Below are 23,008 nucleotides of genomic sequence, written 5' to 3' on the forward strand. Positions count from 1 at the left end.
GTTTGCAGAATTTGACTGTTTTATAAACTTTCATATCACAAAATGAAACACACACACACTCGTAGGCATATACGAGGAGTGCTCAAAAAGTATCGCGAATTTATATTTTTGCAGGTTACGTATATTCGAATTTCGATTTTTTTGTGGCGATATGTTGGTACCCATGTCTCTCACTCATACCGACGAGTTCGACCATTTTGAATGTTCAGTTAATTGTCGACAGCTGCTTTGCTTGCACGTGTTTCGGCTCGTCTACGATTTTTACCTACAGAGAAGCTACTTTGGACCAAAGCAACGTTTATCGGTGGTACAAACTGTTCTCAGAAGGCCGAGAAGATGTGAACGACAAAAAGCGTGCCGGACGCCCGAGCACTTCAACAACAGACGAAAAAATTGATGAAGTGAAGAAAATGGTGTTGGCCAATCGACGAATCACCGTTAGAGAAGTTGCTGCTGATTTGGGTATGAGACGGTCGCCGCAAAATTCGTACCAAAACTTCTTAATTTCGACCAAAAGCAGCATCGCATGAACATTGCTAATGACATGTTGGACTCTGTCCGCGACGACCCAAATTTACTCCAGAGGGTCATAACTGGTGACGAATCGTGGGTTTATGGTCAATCATCTCAATGGACGCTGCCGCACGAGCCAATATCGAAAAAAGCGCGCCAAGTTCGGTCGAATGTAAAAGTTTTGCTTACCGTTTTCTTCGATTGCAGGGGCGTTGTGCATCATGAGTTCTTGCCACAGGGTAAAACGGTCAATAAGGAATACGAGGGGTGCCTTTTATATTTCGGGATTTGGCAACCCTGGTATTGCAATCTGGCAACTGACAGCTGTATCGCAAAGTTTGACATTTTTTGGCTTTTACGTACTCAGAACGTTTTGAAACCAGCGATATTTGTGTTGTTTAAAGTAACTTAAAAGATTCATCTCGGTCCAGAAATGGAATTAAATCGTGAACATTTTCGTGCGATTATTTTTTACAACTTTCGACGTGGATTAACTCAGCAACATTGCATGGATGAACTTAATTCATTTTTTGGCGATGAAGCTCCATCAAGGACCAGTGTTTATCGATGGTATGGTGAATTCAATCGTGGTCGTAGTTTACTCCAAGACGAATTTCGTGAAGGTCGTCCAAAATCAGTTGTTGTTCGAAAAACCATTGATGCTGTGCGCGAACTGATATTGCAAGATCGTCATGTGACCTATCGTGAGATGGAGACAATCTTAGGCATTAGTGGGACCAGCATACATTCAATATTGCGTAAACATTTGACTGTCAAAAAAATTTGTTCGCGTTGGATCCCACACAATTTGTCAATCGCTCAAAAAAAGGCTCGTGTCGATTGGTCGAAGGAAATGCTCAAAAAATACGATCGCGGGGCTTCGAAACACGTCTATGACACCGTGACAGGTGATGAATCATGGATTTACGCGTATGGGCCCGAAAGGAAACAGCAGTCGACTGTATGGGTGTTTCAAGATGAGCCAAATCCAACAAAAGTTGTTCGCGCACGAAGCACTTCCAAGCAAATGGTCGCCTGTTTTTTTCAGAAAACCTGTACATGTCGCAACCGTACCACTAGAACAACGCAGAACAGTAAATTCTGAGTGGTACACAACCATTTGTTTGCCAGTTGTCCTCCAAGAAATTAGGAAAACCAATCGCCAAAGACGGATCACTCTTCACCAGGACAATGCGAGCTCTCACACATTGGCTCAAACAACTGCATTTTTGAGAACCCAAAACATCGAATTAATGGGTCATCCGCCGTATAGTCCTGACTTGGCACCGAATGACTTCTTTTTATTACCGTACGTAAAAAACAAACTGAGAGGTCAACGTTTTTCGACACCTGAAGAAGCGGTTGCGGCATTCAGAATGCATGTTTTGGAGGTACTTCATTCAGAGTGGCAAAAGTGCTCCGACAATTGGTTCAAACGCATGCAAAAGTGTATAGATCTTCATGGAGAATATTTTGAAAAACAATAAAGTGATTTTCGATTATTAAAATTTGTTTTTGTTCTCTAATCCCGAAATATAAAAGGCACCCCTCGTATTACCTACAAGTTATGCACAATTTGCGCGAAGCAATCCGCCAGAAACGTCCGTCTTTGTGGAAGTACAAAAATTGGCTCTTGCATCGCGATAACGCCCCTGCTCACACATCGTTGCTTGTGCGCGACTTTTTAGCCAAAAACAACACACTAATGATGCCACAGCCACAGTATTCCCCAGATCTGGCCCCCTGTGACTTTTTATTGTTCCCGAAACTAAAGAGGCCCATGGAAGGACGACGCTACGCAACCATTGACGAGATAAAGTCGGCATCGAAGGAGGAGCTGAACAAGGAAAAAAAGTGATTTTTTGAAGTGCTTCGAAGATTGGAAAATACGTTGGCACAAGTGCATAATATCTCATGGGGACTACATTGAAGGGGGCAAAATAGATATTAATGAATAAATGAATAATTTAAAAAAAAACTGAAAATTCGCGATACTTTTTGAACACACCTCGTATGTAGTCTTTTAACAAAATAACAGTCAAACCTCAAGATGTTTTCATCATTTGCGTTTGTTCGTCTAATAGTAAATTGGGCACCAATCGTAGAAAAGTGATATTCCTCCCGCAATTTCCGCATATCTTGAAGATATTAGAAGCCGATTTTATATACAGAAGCAGCCACTGGTATGCAAAAATGATGCATTCTTTGTATAGACTTGTAGCGACCAATTTTCCGGTCGTTCATCTTCAATAAAAATCTTCACTAATGCAACCATCCTGAATGCCCCCAAATCGCTATCCGGTAATACTTTTGGAAAAGCCGAAGAAACGTTGCATTTAAAGCAATTGGCTGGCCGGTCGGTTTGATTTACTCTTTGCTTATCTGGTCGCCTGGGTCAAGTGATTCGCAAAGGACTAAGCTTCAGACCTAGAATACTGGAATGTCTCCTTATGTCTCCTCCGCAACATCTGCACAATTAGGATGCTATGCCTCTGGTTAAAGAGTATAGTAACATGTTCAGCAAGCAATTTCTGACGGGTTACTACCGCAGAAACCACCCCTGCAGAGATTTGCTGGAGGCTCAACCTCCTCGCAAGTAAGTCAGGAGGCATCTCTTCAACTATACTGACGAGATCCAATATCGAACACAGCTAAAACTACTGGACGAGACAGTTTACAGATAGCCATTAAACACATTCATCGTGACTTTCTTACCACCTTCCTAAATTCCCTACCGTTGACTCTTCCGAAAAATTGGGACTGGACGGTGTGGTCCATTTTGGATCTTCTAATTATCTGAAACACAAAAACCAAAAAAATTATTAATGCGTAAGACTGAGGCTATAACCCCTACTAGAATTAAAAAAAAATAATTCGACAAAATGGCGCTATTTTGGCACTTTAAAAATCGGGATTTTTCAGTTTTTTAAGTTGAAATAATTGAAATAATACTATGATTCTAGTACGGGCGATAGCCATTGATGTTCTGAACAACATAGTAAAATTTCAGACGATTTGGTTGAGTTAGTTTTTTTTCTTCAGGCAACACCAGGCCGTAAAAAGTATGATAGTTTTGAGATAATGGAGTTTAAAGTTTTGAGAGTGGCCGCGTGACGAATACGGGTATGACTCTATCTGCTAAAACTGTTGTAGAATACGAAAATACTGGGAATATTCTTCCAAAAATTTGACAGTATATTCTTAAAAGTATATACTTTTGAAAATTTTAGACCACCGGGATTCCTTTAGTTCACGTAATGTGATTTATTAAAATCAAAAAATAAAATTGCACCCGATATGAAATGCACGGTGGGCTCTATTTTTGGCCCAAATTTATCGTTACTGTTCAAAAGCGATCGAATATTTTGTTTAAGGCTTTCGCTTTATAACTGTGTTTTTCTTTATACTAGTAACCACAAAAAAATATGGCAAACAATGCTTCCATGCCATAAAAACAAATGTGTTTTACATAATTTCAGAATATGCAAATATGTATATTACATACATATGTATGTTTGTATATTTAAACAAAGAGTTAAATTTTTTTTTTGTCAAAACAAAAATGGCCAAAAACTTAATGATGTGCGTCGAAGAATGATGATCAACTCGTTGACGTTGTCTCAAAAAAACATATTATATATATGTATGTGTGCATGTGCGAGTATGTATTTAGTAGCCGCTTTGGTGCGCTGAGAGTTTTAGCGAACTGTCGCTCCCATCCGCCACCCACTTGTTTAAGATCCCAAACAGATGTATCAGCATTTGCGGGCAGAAAATGGAATATAACGCTTATAAATGACACTGAAAAAAGTTGTAGGGAAATACAAGGTGGCGCAAAGTTAGTCATTAATTTTGTTTTTAAATATTCTTTTTTTACTAAAATATTTTGTGTTATGGAAATCTTTATTTCAACCTTTACTTCATTCTCCATTGCGGTTGTTTAGTTCACAAATCTCAAATATGATTGGCGTATGACTCCACTTGCCAAAATTACAAATCTTCCAATTGGGTGATTAATTATGCGTCACCTTGTAAAAATTCTCAAAAATAAAATTTGTAAGACGAAGCGATAGCGAAACGATTGTGTAAGTTTCCACGCTATGTACATACATATGCACATATATTTTATAAAAAAAAAAACTAAATGAAAAAAAGGAGAGGGAAAAGATGATTTGCGTAGCATTTTTATTAGCATTTCCTGCAACAACTCGCACATTAATACGTACATACGAATATTCATCTAAATATAACTTCTTTCCGCGCTCTAATTTCATTCTCACATTTATTTTCCATTTTGCTACAACCATAGATGCATACATACATACATGTACATATTTTTTTGTTTTATTTTTTTATTTATTTATTTTTTTCTATACTTACATTTCGGGTATGTCAACGTCGCTTTTATTCCATTGACTGTTATAATTTTCTTGTTTTATTAATTTTATTGCTTTTGTTGTCTTTTTTAACAAACCTACAAAAAGGTGTACGCTTACAAGTTAATTAAAACTATAAAGTTACATATTTATGGTCATAAAATATTAGGCGCTTTTGTGTTGTATTCATTCACATACAGGTCAGACGTGGAAATTTATAGAGGTGTAAGCCCTACTAAATCGTTTTGAAGTCAAATTACACGCAATGGAGTAATCCAGAGCGCATTCGAAGAAATTTGACCGTTATTTTCTTTACCGATGGGTCCAAGAATGAAATAGGTTCTGGAGCCGGGTGGTACTTAAACTGTTTTCCAAACGGAAACTTTTGTTGAGCATTTTCTCTGGGAGTGTCCTGCCTTTACTAGAGCAGCGCTACAAATTTTGGGTTGCGATGACATGAGAACGAGTAAAATTCGTTCTTGCAAACTGGAAGATATTTTCAGATTTGCCACAGAATCTCGAAAATTCTCGCAGGACTAGCTATCTCTGTCTCTATTCTATTCTATCTCTTTCTCTCTGTTAAATCTCTCCTTTCCTCCTTGACATTCTATCCCTTTACTTTCCAGAGCTTTGAATACAATGGACTTTTTAGCCTGAGTGTTTTGGGAATACCCAATCGCTCGGTGCTTCTTAACTCGCCTTTTGAAATTTCAATTTCAACCTAAATGCAGAATAATTGATTATTCCAAGTATGGTATATAGTACATAATAAATTTTAGTCTAAACTTCGATACGGCTTGCCACCGCAAGTACGTCTTCAGCGATCGATTCTTTATAACTAATTTTCAACTAATCTTCATTCTCGTTTAATATGGTAATTGAGTTCCTTAAACTTGGTTGGATATATCTGACGATTCAATCTAACCTCATGAAGAGAAATCTAGGGTAGCATTTCTCAGCTCACTTGTTGGACTAGCCGTTTTGTATCTGACACCATCTTGTAAGATCACTGGTGTGAAATCCATCCACTTCTTTCCGATAATAGTCTTTCTACATTCGGTCCATTCCCAACTTCCTCATGAAATTCACACCACACAGTCATATTCTTGAAGCAGATGTGGGTTTACTTCTGTTCAATAACGCATAAATTGCTTAGCCAAACAGAGATCCATCGTTTAAGATGAGTTTTCAATGAAAGTCAGATTCGGAAAGTTTCGGCGCTTTAAATGATCAACAAGCTTTACTGCTCGGGTTAATGTGATTCTTCTAGATTGCACAAGATCTTATTGCACGATTCTCCACAATGTGGACTGGGAGATAGCTAGTTCCTGAGAATGGCGTGGGCTCACTAAATTCGCTTATTTTGAACTTCGGCCGGTGAGTTCCCTTACTGGCACAGGAACATTCAATTGAGAATATGTTGTATCGAATTTAGCTTATCTGGGGGAATTTTAATTACAATTAAGTGCTCATAAAGTTTTAACCACCAACTCAGATTATCAGCAGTATTTTTTCATAATATCAAATGTTGCTCACTTTAACTCCATCATTACAAAAAAAATAACCATGAATGGCGTTTTTTCAGTAAAAGCCATATTAAAAACCCGTTGTAAGTATACTCTGTAGCACTCGGCTCTATGGTCATGTTCATTCAGAAAGAAGCAAAAATACAAAAAAAATCGAACGTGAGCCCTAGACAGAACCATTCTTTAGTCCTCTATCAACTGAAAATCCTCCTTACTACATCAATTGGCAGAAGTGTTAGTGGAGTCACAGAAACGTTAGTAGACATCATTAATCCACAGACCTAAAATAGCGGTAATTTCTATTCAAGTCAAACCCGTTCTGGAATTTCAATTTAAGATTGCAGAGCTCAATAAGAGATCATTTTATTTTCTTAAATACCTTTTTGTTTTTGCCATCGGTACATAAAACACCCCAACGTCTAACGTGAACTATTTTTCGTTGCATTTGTGCATGGTGAAAACAATTCAAAAGGTGTGGCCAAGATCAGACCGTTAACCGGCTCTCAGCGAATTTGAAATAATCAAATGATTGGCTGACGTCACCGGGGTCATTATTGGGGGGTGTTTACGAGAATACTTAGATTTTGTTGGTGATATACGAACGAAAATCAACGCAGGCTCCATCCATATTGCTGCGTTGACAACCAACGACTGATCGGACGAGTGTGTGGATACGATTGACTGCCGAGTGCCCAGAGACGTGGCAGTCGAAGTTGCTCGCATAATTTTGTGTTTCACCATAGCAGATTGGCCAAACCTGGTCTATTTGTCTATTCTGGTATTATCCTATATAGTGAATGAGTATCATCATTATTTAAGGACCAAGAAAGGCTTTGAAAGTTTGAAGTGATGTTTGCTATTACTTTTTTTTATTGACCTCATTTTATAAAACCTTAAAAGCTTCACGACCAGAGTCGTAGCCAGTGCAGATATATGCCATTTAAACTCGGCTCAATGCGTTTCCGAACGAAATGCGTTCTCTGTTGTTCTTGTTGTAGCAGCGTAAAGCATTCCCTCCATACACTTTTGGGGAATGCTGCTGAAGTGACAATTCTTGGCCGGATTAAAGCCAATTGTTGTGGAAACGAGTAAGCGCTCCTGAAGCTTTTGTCACAGTGCATACCAGATAATTCCTAAATCCTATTCGAATATGCTCCATATTTAAATTCGCTCGCGCTTCAAAGTGTTGGCTGCCTCATTTGTATCATTTGAATATAAATCGGTGGCTGGTTTGTGCTTGGGTTTATCCCGTTTCAGTACTTACTTTTATTTTACTTGCCGCACGAACTGTGATATTGCTAACAATATATTATATTACCTATAGTACATATATCTACTACCTTATGCATATGTATGTGTGTACTAAGCAAAAAATAAAAATATTAGTACTAAGGTAGTTTCAAACAATAAAAACATTTCGTGCATTTGCATGCATAGTCAACATTCACTTTTTCTATTCGTGAACAAAAATTATTTTATTGCTTTTCGTTGAAATTTCTGCTGTGTTACCCGTCCGCTTCGCCGTCCATTCATCCGCTGAACATTGTTGAACTCATACGCTCTACGCTTCCCGCCACATCCCAAGCGTTATTCCACAACGCGAGCGACAGATTGTCCATAACGTCTGTATAACTACCTACTCATACACATCCCTCTATGTTCCATAGCCCGCAGCACATGACTACTTACTTGTATTTTACAATACGAACAATCGTTCATTCGTTAGTTCGGTGTGAGTCACTTGAGCGTAACGTAAGCGCAGCCCCGCTCAAAGCGCGCTTATTCGTTTGTTACCGCTTACATATGGTACACACTAGGAACTCCCATATGCCCGCTTTGAGAGCAAGTATAATATAGTGTGTACTTATATGTGTACGTACGGACAAATAAAACTCTCATCCGCTTTTGTTTGGTTCCGCTGACTGGGCTGTGACTGGCCTAGCTGCGCTAACCCGAGCTGGACTGGCTGCCTGGTGAGCTATTGAGCTGACTTGTTTTGCTGCGAGTAAAGTTAGTTAGTTAGCTTTTCATTGTGTTGTTGTACCACTGGCATTTTGTGTGCCGGGAGACGTACTCGTGCGAGCGTGCAGTGGTCTGCAAATATTGTACATACCCAGCAAAAGCAACGATAACAACTGCCAGCTATAGCAAACAATAAGAGTCGTCAAGCAATCAGCAGTTGTGTTTATTGTATTTTTCCTTTTCTACTTTTTCTACTTTTTATTCAAACCCGAATATACGTCAATATGTTAGGTAGTAAGTATGTAGGTTGGTCGCCTGGGTTTTTTTTTTAATTTATTTTTTACTTTTGCATACTCAAATGTATTTTTAATTTTTTCTGTACTTGTTTTCGCAATTGTTAATAAGTCAACGAAAGCTATTCCCAAACTTTTTGTGGAGACTTATAATCTAGGCGGTCGTCATAGCCAAATGCGTTGGTGCGTAACTACCATTCGGAATTCAGATAGAACAGAGGCTTGAATCTCGGTGGAAGACCAAAATCTACAACAAGTTTTTTTCTAATAGCGGTCCCCCTCCGCAGGAATTGGCAAACCTCCGAGTGTATTTCTGCCATGAAAAAGCTCCTCATAAAAAACAGCTGCCTTTCGGAGTTTAAAACTGTAGGTCCCTCTATTTGTGGAACAGCATCACGACGCACGCCACAAATAGGAGGAGGAGCTCGGCTTAACACCCAATAAGGGTGTACGCGCCAATTAAATGTATATATATACTAGCAAACCCGGCCCCCTTCGCTGGGCACACTAAAATAGAATAGATATGGTTTAGAACAAAAAATATATGGTTTTCATATTATTTATTTCTTTATTCTTTATTCAAGCGCTTTGGCATAAACAGTATTTTTTGTTTTTCTATTTGTTTTTGAGTAAATATAAAATATAAATTGAAAATCAGGGAAAAAAAAGATTGTTTTTAAATTTCAAATCATCGCAAATGAATAACTAAGAAACAATCGTCTTTTTTCCTGATCATCCATGAATTTTTCGTTTCAATTTATATGTTTTATTAAGCATTGGAGCTTTTATAACCATTATCCATTTATATTTTTCAAAAAAAAACGCATAATTTCATTTGAACATTCGGATTTCACATTAAATTCTCAAATTTCGTAAGAAATTATTCACTGTTCCAAAATCCACTCCAAAAAATTCACAAAAAATGTTTACACTTTGCACTTACGTCTTCTCCTTATGGCGTCCAAATCAGAAAGAAATATTGACACATTGTAACTCACACTGTCAATTTGACAGTTCAGTTCCGCCCCAAGCGTTAAAAAAGTAAACGGCATTATGGCTGGTTCAAAAGAACGCTGTACGCGTTGCCGGAGTTCCGAATTACAACCAAACTTTACGAAACCCATTTTCAATACTTACTTAACAATGTGCGTAAGTTTGGTTTAACTCGGTGCAAAGACACGGCGGGTCCACGTTTTGGCATATATTTCGAGACCCTAGACATCAATAGGTATGAAAATTACCCCGCATTAAAGCACTTATCAACAGCTTTCATTTGATACCCATATTGTACATACACAACCAAAGGTTACCCGGGTCCACGTTTTGACCTATATCTCGAGACCCCAGTCAAGAAGCGGCATGAAAAATACTCTGTACTAACGCGTTCACCAGCAGCTTCAATTTGATATCCATATTGTACAAACACATTCTAGGGTCCATGTTTTGGTCTCTATCCCGAGACCCTAGTCACGGAGCGGCATGAAAAATACTCTGTACTAAAGCATTCACCAACAGCTTCAATTTGATATCCCTATTGTACAAACACATTCTAGGGTCTACGTTTTGGTCTCTATCTCGAGACCCTAGTCACGGAGCGGTATGAAAGATATTCTGAACTAAAGCATTCACCAACAGCTTCCATTTGATATCCATATTGTACATATACATCCGAAGGTTACCCGGGTCCACGTTTTGACCTATATCTCGAACCCTATCCACCAATAGGTATCCAAACTATACGGAAACCATCTTGAATACCTTCTTAACAATATGTGTAAGTTTGGTTTAATTCGGTGCAAAGACACGGCCGGTTAGCGATCACACACAAAAAGTTTACTTTATTTTATATATAATATAAGATTTTTTTCAGTTTGTGTCCGAAAAATCCATATATCTTACGGAACCCTATTTTTTTCCAAAATAAAATATAATCTATGTTACTCGTGGATAATGTAGCTTTCGAATGGTGAAAGAATTTTTAAAATCGGTCCAGTAGTTTTTGAGCCTATTCATTACAACCAAACAAACAAACAAAGTTTTCCTCTTTATAATATTAGTGTAGATATATATATCTATATATATATGAACTAATTTGGTCTTTCTACAGATTTTTTGTTCGTTTGTGCTTAAACTCGGCTTGGCGCTATTTCGAAGCTGAAGTCCATGCCTCTGTTGTTGTTCTTTTTGTTGTTGTATCACCATAAACATCCCCATGCATGTACGGTGATTGCTGCATTAGTGACAGTCCTTGTCGTTCCGATAACGTAGACCCAACTGTTGTAGGAACTGCACAAGCTATGGGTTGGTGTCGCTTAAGTAAAGTTGCCAAGAGCAGAACCTAGACGCAGGGAACTGTTATGTATGTAGGCATAAACCCAGCTCCACCTTGAAGAAATGCTAACGCGGTTGCAGGGTGTAAATCTGCCTAGTGGGAGTATGCCCCACATACCATTGAGTTGACGGGACCTTGGATAATGTTTCTGACATTTTTATCTCAGCATCCTTACCAAAAAAAAGTGTCGTTTAAGTAAGTTGAGTCGGCTGGTTAGTAGTAGAGTCGTCTAAGTAATTAATTAGTTCAGAACCCAATTAGCGCGTAAGGATTTATTTTGATACTCGCTGCATATGACATCGCTCCTAGCGCATCTGATCCTATTCTCAATATTCTCTACTCAATGAGTAGTTGGCAATCGCCATTAGATTGTGCTTTGAGAGGCTTCCTAGTGCCTAAAAACACTCGCACACATAGTGAGAACCCATTTCCTTACTGTTTGGCAGCAGTGGTACTGAGTGTTATGCGGACATCCTATTTTAGCTGCATGTAAAACTTTGGTGCTATCGATTTACTTAAATTACGGGTTCACAATGTTTCGAATTTCATTCCAGTGTTCGCCCACATTGGGTCCCCTCAAGGAAGAGCTGGAAGCAATATTCAGTGAACCTGTTTATGGATGACATTAAGTGTTTGAAAGTTTGTTTAAAGAGTCGTCTATGAAGAGCTACCCATTAAACTTAAGTTTAGAGTTTCGGTTCCCTGCAGTATTTTCCAAGCGTAGGTTGCTCACTGGTATAACATTATTTAAAAAAATAAGCATCTATCCTGATTGCCGGTTGGCTTTCAGGACTCTAGCTTCGCTGATCAAGCTCATTTGAGTGGCAGATCACAGGAGCACGGCAGGAAACTACGAAGCTAAAGTCGGCTGATTGTGGATAGGTGCGCTTCAAGATAGCTCAACAAGCGTTGGGCGAAAACATTAATTTGGACGATCTTAAACGAACCCCTCGATTGTGATTGGGGTACCTTTAATATAATTGTTGAACATGGATATTCCAAATACAAAAATTATACTTTGAAATTTCCCTTATTAAACTTAAGATAAAACTGGGTTGGGCTGCTTGGTATATGCTTTCTTCGAAATGTCTTGACCTTCGCCGTGCTATAGCGCCGCACTCAAGGAGAAGATGTATTCGAGTATCCGGAGATTGATCGCAAAAACGACGGAACCGAGTTTTCAAAACCTCTTTTGATTGTAACGCCCCAATGAAGATTTCGCCTGGCATAGCTCCATAATTTGGTGTCATCTAACCTCCCTTAGCTTTAGCTCTGCATTCCTAAGCTTTTCCTTGATGATGTGTTGTCCCATAGCAAGGAAAGGCTTGGGTCCTATTGGTAAAGAGGCCGCTGACTCTCTGCCAACCGGGGGATTCCTGGACCAATAAGTTTCCAAAAGATTAAAACTAAACATTTCTGTGTTTTACACCTAAAATTTTGGACAATTTAAAGAGTTTGAACCCGAGAAAACCCAAAAATAAGGTATTTATTATAAAAATATCCCGCAATTGCGGCATTGGAAGTGCTAGATATTACTCGCATTCTTATTGTGCCCCCACTGATCAGAAGGACCGTAAGCGAAAATGACGAGGCAATTGAATATGAAAATACGAGAAAACTATTGTAAAATAAAAACTCGTGCGCACACACATTTTACATCTAGTGACTTTGGCGCAAAGCGTTTCAGAGTAAATATTTGCTGCTTCCTGCACGACTCGGCATCATTATCATTCAATTAACACCAAAGACGTTCTAAACTTCCAACAAAAAGAAAATAATTCATTACATTTTGGGAAACCAAAGTCTAATAAATAAGCAAATGAAGCAAGTAGCTTACGGACGTGAAAAAACACGCAGCCAACACCTGATTTGGGAGCGCGACTGCTATGCGCTCGTATATGTGCAAGATGAAAATTAACACACAGCCGCCAGCGCGAGCCTCAACCGCGACGAACGTCGCGCCGTGTCGTGTCACGCAAGCACGATTATTAGAATAAGTACATAACTATCTATGTATGCGTAAATATTTGTTTGTTTGTTATTTGCTATTTCGAATCGCATTTAATTCCTTACTATACCTCGGTGTAAGAGCGGAAAACCGCGCTGAGACACCAAGCCGCGTTTACATTTATTCATATTTTTCACTTTGCTGCGAGGCGGGACGCTTAAATGGAAGGCAAAGGAAGACAGCGACAGCGCAGCGCTGAGCGCGGAATAAAAAAACAAATGTGTAGTAGCGCAGCTGGTATTCAACGTCATAGATCAAAAGTGTTCATCAAAACAACATATTTATGAATTTTATACTGGCTGTGGTTGGGCGGTTGGGCTTGCAACGCGCTGCTACTCTACCAGCGGCGCGCGTTTGTAACGTAGTGTTGGCGGTTTGAGTTGACGCGCGCGCGAGTATGTTTTCCGTTTGTTGGCGCTGAGCTCATTTTCTTTTTTTCATTAGTTGTTGCTTACGAATTGTTGAGTGATTGTTGTTTGCTGCTTACTTTGCCAGCTCACTGGCTGGCTGCTTGGTGCTTGGTTGGTTTTAGCTCGCTCGCTCGCACACTACGCTACCGCGCTCCGCTTTTTCTTAACACTCGACTCCAATATTCGGTTAAATATGAATTGAATTTGTGTCCGCTCTGTGCGGTGTGATTAAGCGCGCAGGCGGCAAGCGGACAGGTATGCTGCGATCGGGCGCACTTTTGGTGGGTAGTCGCAAATCTACACCAAGTGGGCAAACTTAGTCTATTCGTGTATCGTGCGCGGCTCACTCGTTTGTATGTCGAATTCGCTGGCGTTTACCGATCAGTGTGGTACTCGCTCATACTAGTAGAAGTTGGTTGGTTGTTTTGATATGTGTCGACGACGGACGGCGCTTGGGAAAAAGTTTTCGCCGAAACGTTTTTTTTTGTTTTGCATTCATTGTGATGTTATGTGAGCTGTGCAACGAGCATTAGCAATACAACAACAACGTCACCAAAGTAATACTTAAAAATATGTAGGAGAATAAAACCGAGAAGATAGAAATACATAAGTGAAAAAAAAACAAAAATAAAAATAAAATAAAATATATAAAAAAGTTAAAAATATGAATTCCAGTTCACTTTTCGCGTTATACGACATTCGTTTACCCTGAACGTGAGTCTGTGTGTGTGCGTGCGTGTGTGTGCGCAAGTACAGCAATAATACCTGTGTGAAAATAAAGCTTCGAAATTAGCCACTAAGGTGGCGCACAAGGCCGGGGTGAAGGATGTGGCAACAGTCAAGCATACAGTGACAATTGCTTAAAATATGTTACTTGTGCAAATTTATTATAAATTATAAATTTTAATGGGAAGAATTAAAAATAAAAAATTTAATGAAAAATAAAGATTAATACTGTGAAAGTGCAAATTGAAGTATGCATCCATATGTACATGCTTATGTATGTGCTTGTGCGTATATAAAAATATTCGATGCAGCATTTAGCGCTTCTTCGGCCCTTTACTCCTTAATGGGCTAATAAGACTTTATATTATTATTTATTTAACCCTTTAATGCATGGGTATACCCAAGCGCATCAAAGTGAATTATTTTAATTACAAATTTTTCCGACCTGTCGAGAAGTTGGTAGTCCTCAAGTGCATTTTTAGCAGCAAAATGAACTAATAACGCTGGAAAATTACAAGCATAAGCCGTTTACACAACAAAAATTGCTGAATGAAATAGTTTTTTTTTTGTTTTTTTTTTTTGCGGAAGTGAAAAAAAAAAAGTTTCTAATGGTCGTATGGAGTAGATAATTCTTTTATAGCTTTAAGAAAAGCACAAATTTTTATAATTTAATCTCAAATAAAAGACTAAAATAAAATTAGGGGTGTAAGTACCGAAGGCTTCTTTCGGACTTTCGGAGTATCTCATTAAGCGTCTAAGCTATAACAAATATCAGAGATGCCACTTCAGACTCGTGTTTACGAGTATCATAGTAAAATTCCAAAAAAAAGAGACTATGGACGTTCAATTTTAAATTTTTGATATACAGTCATCGTCAAAAGAAAGTGTACACCACCACATTGACATGTTTTTGACTATTCGTAAATTTTTTTGTTTTTAATTGTTTTTTTTTTTTATAAAAATATAGTTCGTATTACAACAAGAACCATATAAAATAAAGTTGCCACTTTATATAAAATTTGTTAATATTCCGAAAATTTTCCTAAACATTTTTAGAGAAATTCCGAGAATGCAGTTTTATGGATCAATGAATTTTGGTAATTTCTGAAGAAATTCCTAGTATGCAATTTTATAGATCATTAAATTTTGTTTTAATAAAGTGCAAGTGGTTCAAAAATTGCGTTGATTTTTGACAATGTTTTCTGCTGAAGGTGTTTGAGTGTTCTCTTCTATATAAAAAAACAAAAAATGTGGAATACGCGATAAATGGAGAAAATGAACAAGATCGCGAACGAAAAACAATCTAAAAAATTAGTGTGATTTTGTACTACTTAAAACTTGCCTTTACTATACCAAAATTTAATGAGTTATAAAATTGCATGCTTCAAATTTTTCCAGAAATTCTGAGTAAAAAGTTTCAAATTTTACAAAGTTTGAAACTTTGCTGTTATAGTTTTTGTTGTAGTAGAATTTTTGTTTTTATAAAAAAATAACTAAAAATTAGTTAAAAAAGTTGAAAAGAATAATTGAAATTAAAAAGTAAACAAATAAATAGTCAAAACCTGTCAATATATGGGGTACACTTTCTTATGACGTTAACTGTACGTGTATACATACTTATATGTATATTATATGAATAAGATTGAAGCGCTTTTGACCGCCATTACTTAGAAAAAAAATTTTAAATAATTTGATATTTTATGCTAAAAAAATCTTCAAACGCAGACCAACCGAGTGATAGGTAGTCACACCCAAGCCACTCGGTCGTCCTGTGTAATAGAGGGTCAAACTTACAAATTATCTCACCTAGCGTCCCAAATAATAATACCCAAAATAATTGATTTTGAATTTTGTAACTTCCAACAGCTATGTTTTATAAAATATTGAAAAGTCTTACAGATACAGACTCATTTCTTAAATATATAAAAACACTATGGGCTTTCAATTTGCAGTAGAGGGTTAAATTATGACTTTCAGATTATCTCACCTGCCATCTAAGCTCTAACAATTATCGCATCCATCTTTAGATTCATGTGTCTCGTGCCAAAATTATGCCGAAAAAATCATAGACTTTCAATTATTAGTGCAGGTTTAAAATTGTGCAATAGTTATTATGTCTTTTGCATGTTAGTGTTTGCAGGGTCTGCGCATCACCAACGCCTTTTTTGTTTGCGCCTGATTGTATCATCAATTCAACAACAGTGGCCTCACAACTGTGATTACAATCAAATAATTTTGCAACAAAACTTTGCACAATACGAATCTATACACATTTGCCGTATGGAGTTTCGTAAATCAGATATGTTTCTGTGCAGTTAAATATTTACATATGTGTAACTATGTAAATGCCTATATTTATAATAATTTCTATACATATCGGGTATTTACCGATTAATACCTTAGGAAAATGCGTTCGTGTATTTTGTGCATTCATAGTATGAACCAATAAATCGTGTGTGTGTGTGTGTGCTCGCGCTGGTATGAGTGCGTGTTTTTTTCGGATCGCCAGGGCCAGTGAAGTAGGAAGCGACTGTAGTTTTATATGAATATGCCCTAAAAACGCAACAGCACAAACATGCCCATATAACACATACTCGTACATATATACATACATATATAAAAACGGTGACAGCTGTGTAATATTGCACTGTGGAAAAAATATTAAATATAATTAAATGCAAAGGCTAAAGCTGTGATTTAACAAAATAAAAGATATCAAATATGGTGTTCGAAAACAAGAAATCCCGCATAATTAGCAGCTTGAAAGGTTAAGTGGTTAAGCTGCTTTTGCTAAAGTTGTCAGAGAATTAAAATTTTTGGTTTGCTTTTTTTTCCTTTTGTACGTTCGAATATGCTATAAATACAACCCGTTTTTTCTTCATTAACTTTACTTTATTTAAATTATAATTAAAAAAATTCATTGTTAATATTTTTCCATACGTTCTGCCTAAGCGAAAGGAGTTATCGCCGTATAATTGAAAATAAATCAGCGACTAAAAGTTTGTTTTATGAATTTTATTAAAATATTTTTAGTGCTAAAAAGCGAATATCTCTATGCTTCACTTAGATTGAGTTAAATTTGTTGTGATGTCATATGTGGTGTCTACTCCTCTACGATGTTAAAACACTTTTAATCTATAATAACACTAATCTCCATTTGTTCAGTCTGTCAGACTTCTACTATGTTAGCGTCCCGCGGGGTATGCCACTAGGTTTTAGATACTTTGGCTAACCGTTCTTGATTGATACTGATGACCTTAGGGATATAAATGTCAGCCAGATCAATGCGTTTGCTCTTAAAACAAAATGGTTTAACAAGAAGTAGCAGACAAGTAAAGGTAAACAGTTTCGCACGAAAGTGATGTGAAATTTCCTCTTCAGTTCTGTTTCGTCGAAAATTCTAATACTGCCTAAAACCTCAAGCCTAACAAGAACGCTTCCCAAAATCTATCTAAGTACATGATGGCGCAAAATTAATCACACTATTGGAAGACTTATACTTTTTGCAAATGGCGTCGTACGCCGATCATATTTGAGACTGACAAATCCAGCGTTGAACTAGACAGTCAAGCAATGGAGCGCGTAAAGCTCAAAATAAAGATTATCATCACTCAAAATATTGCTTTTTAATTAATAAAATAATTAATAGAAAACAAGATTGGATGATTAATTTTGCACCACCTTATATAAGACGTACAGAAGCGTACGATACTGAATTCTCTCAGGGCAAAAACCACTTCCACGCGCTTAGATCTCTGCGGAGAAAGTGTTAAACAAATTACTGTAAAAAGTACGAGTGCTGACTTTTTCAAACTTTTGCTTTGTAAGAATAAAAAGTTGTAAAGACTTTGAAATTTTTATCAACATTTTGTTACATGTCATTTTAATACACCAAACTACCGCATCTTGGCAAATGGTCTCATGATGTTCGAAAAGTCAACGATTTGCAACATTGGCCCTCTTTCTCTGCTAAAATGACACTTTTAATCTTTCAAAATGAGTTTATAATAAAACAAAAGGGTATAATAAAAATTAATTTTAACACTGTAATGCACTAAATGATTAAAAAGTCGTTTCCGTGAGTTCGATTTATAGATACCAAAATTGAATTTCACCCTGCTGACTTTCTTTGTGTTCGATGTTATGTGGATAGTCCAAAAACGGCTTTAGACGAATATCGTTCGAGTCATTCATCAGATAGAGCCAAAAACCGTCAGCAAAGTCTTGAACAATTATAATTAGTTTGTTAGTTAAACGAGTTCTCCGAAAAATATGAGAGTTTTTGAATTTCGAAAATGTTGTTTTCTAAAACTATTAACGGAACGATTAAGGGGTTATACGCAGTTATGAAGCAAATAAAAGACGGGTTGTCAAGGATTTATCCTGAAGAAACTTCAGAATATTTTAATTTGAAAATTTTTGGCGGTTATAAAAGCATCCTTCAAGAACGTAACAAAAATGTTGATTATAGAGCGCGCTGCAGGCGATTTCTGGAACCTCCTTTAAAAAAAGACGATTTACGGTGTACATCGTAACTCAGGATTGGATTATCTGAAATCAAAAAACCAAACAAATTTTTTTAATATATTAGATTATCTAGTAATTAATCGTTCGGCTAATCAAAATAGTGAATTTTCACAAAATGGCAGCTTTTAAAAGAAATGATTTCGATTTTTACGTTAAAATTTGGCCGTAAATTGATTATAAAATGGAAAATAAGTATCAGATTTACAAAAGGAACGATTAATTACTAGAAAATGTATCTTTAAAGATTGAGTTAAAACGGTTGACCGATCAAACAAGCCGTTTTCGAGATATCGTGTACACCGACTTGAAAAATGCCGTTTTGAAAAAAAACACGTTTAAAGTTTCAAAACCTACCTTAAAACGTGCCGAGGCATCTCTACATATTTAGGTATAACTCCGAAAGTATTGCTTAGATCTACTTCAAATTTCGTGCGTATACTTTTGTACATTACAAAAATGCAATAAAAAAAATCGATTTTTTTGAAAGTCATAACTGCGTATAACCCCTTAAATATTAACTTAACTATTCAATATTAATAAAAAAATTTACTTTTTCCGGAAATATGAAATTGAAGAGTAATTTTTTCCTGTGTAATCACAATACTCGTAATTCATCAGCTGTTTATGGTGCTGCCATAAACCCTTATATATGGACATGTACATAATTTATATATGTATGTGTACATCATTTCATTAATATGTAGTAGGTATGTGTGCATCATATTTTTTTTTTTTTTGTGTATGTTTTGACGCATCCGCAAACCCGTTTCTTCATTAAACTTTGTGCTGTTTTATTCAAACGCTCTGTAGTGAACTGTGCATTTTAATAAAATCAAGAAAACCTGTGTTTGTTAACAAGTATTTGTGTTTAAGCCAAAAATCAAGTGAGAGAGACAAAAAAATAAATAAAGAAAAATTAAAGATTTGCGCAAATGGATAAAAATATATGTAGTATAAATAAATATTTGCATACAATAGCGGACTGGAAAGTAACTGCAACAGGCAAATTAAACGAAAAACAAAAACAAAAAAAATAAGAAAGCTAAATTATAACAACAATGAAGGGAAATTTTCGAAAATCAAAAGTCACTCGTGCGCAATTATAGATATCTGCAACTGTATGCAACAACTGCATGTAGATATTGTTAGTATATCTCATACACTCAGTTTGGTAAATGTACGTGTATATGTATTGTCGTATAAATAAACTTACCTTCGGGGAAAAACCTTCGGATATGTACTTGCTGGCGAAGCTGCTACTGCTGGAAGTGCACTCTTTGTTGCTTAGTCACAGAGCTTAAAAATACATACATACCCACATGCACATGTATAAGTACTCTCTGTGCTTATATAAATGCACAATTTCATTTACAGATGTACACAAACAATTACATATACCTTTGTATACCTGGTTACCTGCAATTGAAGAAAAAGCATTATAAGCATGAACGTGCAGTGCATACAAATGCATCCATGCAAAAACAACTACTATGAAAAAGAAAATAACACACAATAATATAATAATAATAATAGTAATGTCAGCTAGAACAACAACAATATAGCTAAGGCTAACGGATAACAGCAGCAATAAAGCGAGCAGCCAGTAAAACCAAAAACAAATAAAATAAAAAGAAAGAAATGAAAAACGATAACCGTGGCAAGCAAATAATTTAATGACGTTGAAAATTTTCAATTTCCTCTTCCTATCCAATTCCGCTAATAGACGTTGCCGTACACCGTACAGCAACAGCAATAACAGCTAATAATGCCATGAACAAATAGTATGGTAGATAGACGGACGAACGTTTATTTGGACGGAAAGACAGACATACAGAGGAGCCAAGCGGCCAGTCAGACGACTGAATGAATGTATGAATGAAAAGTCGCTTGCAGACCAATGCGACAGTCAGTCAACGAGTTAGTTTGTCAGTGCATTTTAGTTCCGTTCCATTCAATTCGGTTAGTCAGCTTGTTTAGGCCGCAAGCGTGGAGACATCCAACGGCAGCGATCTCACACCATAAATCTTGTTGATTACTTCCCATATATCCACAATATTACTATATTCATGTACATATGTACGTACAGCACGCGAAAAAACGATGGGACCACAACATTTTGATCAGTTTTAACTACTTCTTTTTAATTTTTTTTAATTAATTATTTATAAAAATATAGGGAATAGTTTTTGGTATGGAGAAAATGCGTCTTCACATTCAAGAAGAAAATTATCAAAAATCCACCAAAATTTTGAGCCAAATGAGCACTTTATTATGCTCGTTGTTATTGTTGTAGCAGCATAAACATTCCCCATACATGTACAGGGAATACTGTCCTTAGCCGAATATAAATCCGGGTTGTTTACAGTTATGGGAATGGTATACCAAATTTAGTGGCCAATAAAACAAATTTTTAAACAATAAATTAATAAAATAAAATAATTATTATAATTGTAATAAAATACTTTTTGATGAAAATTTGTGGATTTTTTATAAATCTTGTACAAGGTTTGAAACTTTGATTTAGATGATATTTGTTGCAATACTTATATATATTTTTATAAAAAAAATAATGGAAATTAAAAAAGCGACAGAAAAGAAGTGCAAACTGGTAAAACTTGTGTGGTACTATAGCTTTTTCGCGGGCTGTATGTATATCTGTGGATACATACATATGTATTACCTACATAAAGTAATAATAAACCATCTCAAATGACCTCTTGAGCTGTGATGTCAAAATTAGTTTTGTTTACAGGGATAGGAAAAGAATGCTTTACGGTCTAATTTGTTCGGATTTATAAATGTTTACCAGCTTTGATTTTGAAGATATTTAAATATTTTTTTTTTAATATTCTTTAAACTTAATTTTAGTTTACCAAATTTTAGTATGTATTACTTACTTTCTAATTTTTATTTTTATTGTTTCTAGAATAAAACTAGATTCCGCCATGTTAGAAAAGTCGATAAGAGAAAACTTAAATTTTTCGATATCTCGCTTAATATCGAAATATTTAAATTCAAAAAAAGTCGATACTTTGATTCTCAGACACCTCAATTTGATGAGGGATGGAGACAAAAAACAATTAGACGAATAAAAAAATTTCGATACCTAGTCATAAAAATATTATGATTGAATTTTATCAAATTCTTTGAGAAAAATGTAATTATAGATATATTTTATCGCGCCATTGCCGCGAGAGATAACATCCCCTCAAATCGTTCGTAATTGAGTTTTATCATTTGTACGCACTGCTTAATCAGGGAACTTGCCGTGACATATATACATACATATTTGCGCATATGAATGACGGGTACCTGCTTTATTTAGTGTTTGACGGAGCAGCAATCACTCTTGCAGGCATTTGCTAGAAACTGAGCCAACTCCCAGGTGAGTTAGAAGGCATCTTTCGACTACACCGACGATATCCAACACGACTGCAACTACTGGATCGGATAGACAGACATAAAACGGCATTCCTCAGAAGACTCTCACCATCTTCTGAAACTCTCGACCCTTGAATACCGTTATGAGAGTCCCACCGCAACCCATTCCAGACAAAGAGCTTCACCTGACTCGTTACACTCGCTTAATTTTGGCTCAATTACAGTCTGAGTAGTAGATTAAACTCCTACTTATCCAGATTCGATTTCGACATACTCAATGTCGTGATACTAACCATCTATTTACATGCGCTCTCGAACCCACTCACCTAACACCCTCTCCCCTAGAAATCATTGAAAACGTGTTTGATAAGCTTTTTAAATATCCAAAGTTATCATAGCAATCACAAATGCACCACTATTCCACATTTTACTTCAAGAACTAAATTTGCAAAAGCTGAGAAGTTAGTGAAGCATTTGTTAACAATTCAACAAAAAGCTGTTTTACGTTATTTTGCAGAGCTTCCACAAAATCAATACAAAATTGGTGGAACGTAGTGGCGAATCATCGAAATAAACGTATTGCAGTTGAGGTGGTTTCACTGAATAAAAAATTAATTTAATTTAAAAATTCACTTTTTTCCCTTTAAGGCGATTTCATATGTATTCACACACTCGCCCATTCAGTCGTTGTTCAGATGGTAAGAAAATGATATTGTGTTGATTTTTTTTCGTATATCACCAACACAATTTAAGTTTTTTTGTAGACAAACCGCAGTCATTAGCCGGTTACATCACCCAATCAACTGATTTTTTCACATTCGCTGAGAGCCGGTTAACGGTCTGATATTGGTCACACCTTGTGAATTGTTTTCACCATGAATTTTAGCCTTAAAATGCAGTAGCAAGTTCCTCTCGCAAGCTCTGACGATGTGAGCAACCCCGTTGTTATTATTA

The 23,008-nt window shown here is 36.4% G+C and overlaps 1 protein-coding gene across 6 annotated transcripts in view; it reads left to right on the top strand.

The window, feature by feature from the left end:
• The window catches only part of LOC128860457 (uncharacterized), a 97,358-nt gene that overhangs the window by 27,331 nt on the left and 47,019 nt on the right, over nucleotides 1-23,008 (top strand). Inside the window, exon 1 of one of the 6 annotated variants that reach the window (XM_054098000.1) lies at nucleotides 13,319-13,701. The exons of 1 other annotated variant lie outside the window; for it this stretch is intronic. The gene's annotated coding sequence lies outside the window, so the exon portion shown is untranslated. 4 more of the 6 variants (XM_054097997.1, XM_054097998.1, XM_054097999.1 and 1 more) reach the window with 4 other exon arrangements.

This window comes from Anastrepha ludens, chromosome 4 (genome assembly GCF_028408465.1).
Source record: "Anastrepha ludens isolate Willacy chromosome 4, idAnaLude1.1, whole genome shotgun sequence".
In the NCBI taxonomy this organism is placed as follows: domain Eukaryota; kingdom Metazoa; phylum Arthropoda; class Insecta; order Diptera; family Tephritidae; genus Anastrepha; species Anastrepha ludens.